Genomic DNA, 2,229 nt, shown 5'->3' with positions numbered 1-2,229 from the left:
CCGGTCGCTCGCGTGTCCCGGGGGGGGGGGTGGTCTCCCCGGTTCCCCGGTTCCCCGGGTCGACCAGCGCTCCCGGAGCCGGTCGCTCGCGCGCGGGTCGTCTTGGGCCCCGGTCGCTCGCGTGTCCCGGGGGGGGGGGGGGGTGGTCTCCCCGGTTCCCCGCGGTTCCCCGGGTCGACCAGCGCTCCCGGAGCCCGGTCGCTCGCGCGCGGGTCGTCTTGGGCCCCGGTCGCTCGCGTGTCCCGGGGGGGGGGTTGGTCTCCCCGGTTCCCCGGTTCCCCGCGTCGACCAGCGCTCCCGGAGCCCGGTCGCTCGCGGGCCCTCGCGCGCCTCTCTTGGGCCCCTGTCGCTCGCGGGCCCTTGGCGGGGGGTGTCCCGGGACCCCGGGTCGACCAGCTGTCCTGGTGCCCAGACGCTCGCGTGAGACCTCAGTGCGGCCTGTGGACCATGCGTGGGCCTCACTCCCTTTCCTGCCCTCTCTGGGGTCCCCCGGTCGACTGGGACTCTCCTCCGTGGTGTGCCCCGTGGTTCTCGCTCGGCCCGGTCCGCTGGGGGTCCCCACTCACGAACCGCCTCGCGCCTCGCGCCTGCTCTCTCTTTCTGGATGAATCCTGCCACATCCACAAGGACAGACGTCTCCTCTAGAGAAAAGGCAGAGGTGGGCACGACTCTCCCTGGACCGTGGGGAGGACTCCCTGGACTCGGTTCCAGCACTTGTGGCCAAACGCTCTCCACGCGCACCGGACGGAGAGGACGAGGAGGAGGGAAGGGCGGGTTTCGCTTGGCAGACGTTTCTCCATGCGACGGGGGACCGTTCCCACGCGGGAATTCGCACCGTCCCGTGTCCCGGGCCTTGTGGGTGGGGGAACGTCAGGTCGCCTTCCAGATGGCCGGGGGCGCCCTTGCCTGGGCCGGGAACCGGGACGGCCCCGATGGGTTGGAAGGCAAGTGCGTCAGGAGCACGTCCCAGAGACGTGCAGCTGTCCCCATCCCAGGGGTAGTAGGAAAAGGATCCACAGAGCCCCCCCCCCCCCCCCCCCCTTCGGCTAAAGGCGCGCTCGCGGTCTGGAAGGGCTACTGACCCGGGCGGAAGGGATGAGTGAGGCCTGGGAGTCGGGAAGGCAGGCACTCGGCCTCAGCCGCCCGGCGAGCCACAACCCAGACTCGGATTCACCGCAGTGCTGCTGCCGGTGCCGCTTTTGGGGCGCCGCCCGCCCGCTTGGTGGTCTCCTTTCTAGTGCCCATAGCAGGTCGACCAGATGGTCCAGCCATGGATGGAGGGAATTCGGAGCACACGGAGGTGAGTGACGGGGCGGGGTGGGGTGAGGGGGCCCGCGTGGGGCGCGCGCACGCGCGCGGAGCGTGTCCCGTGTCCGGGAAGGAACCTGAGAAAGGCCCGGAGGCGGGGAGGCGGGGTGTGGCAAGACCTTGGGCTCGGGCTTGGGCTTGGGCCTCGGGAGGCAGTCCAGAGGTGGGCGGAACTTGGCAGAGTTGGGTTTTGGTGGTGGTGGTACTGGTGCTGGTGCTGGTGCTGGTGCTGGTGCTGGTGCTGGTGCTGGTGCTGGTGCTGGTGAAGATTTGATTCATTGGACAGGGGGAGGAGAGGGAGGGAGGGAGGGAGGGAGGGAGAGAGAGAGAGAGAGCGCGCGTGCGCGAGCGGGGGTGCGGGGGGTGGGGGGGGAAGCGGAAGAGCGAGGGAGTGCCAGTCCAGAGGTGGGCGGAACTTGGCAGAGTTGGGTTTTGGTGGTGGTGGTGCTGGTGCTGGTGCTGGTGCTGGTGCTGGTGCTGGTGCTGGTGCTGGTGCTGGTGAAGATTTGATTCATTGGACAGGGCGGGGAGGAGAGGGAGGGAGGGAGGGAGGGAGGGAGGGAGGGCGAGCGCGCGCGCGCGTGCGCGAGCGGGGGTGCGGGGGGGGGGGTGGGGGGGAAGCGGAAGAGCGAGGGAGTGCGCATGCGGGCAAGGCCGCTGCAGGCAGCGGGAAAGGGAGAGGCAGGCTTTCCACCGAGGAGGGAGCCCGATGTGGGGTTCCATCCCAGGACCGTGGGATCGTGACCCGGGCCGAAGGCGGCCGGCCGCCCAACCGACTGAGCCACGGACGCACCCCGGACGGACCTAGGAACAGTTGTAGTGACGTGATTTTTTTTGGAAGATTTTATGGATCGATTGGACAGACGGAGATCACAAGTAGGCAGAGAGAGAGGAGGGGGCTCCTCCTCCGAGCAGAGAGCC

Source organism: Meles meles, unplaced genomic scaffold (assembly GCF_922984935.1).
Source record: "Meles meles unplaced genomic scaffold, mMelMel3.1 paternal haplotype, whole genome shotgun sequence".
NCBI lineage: Eukaryota > Metazoa > Chordata > Mammalia > Carnivora > Mustelidae > Meles > Meles meles.
The sequence above is the reverse complement of the archived record's forward strand: the minus strand, read 5'-3'. Positions refer to the sequence as shown.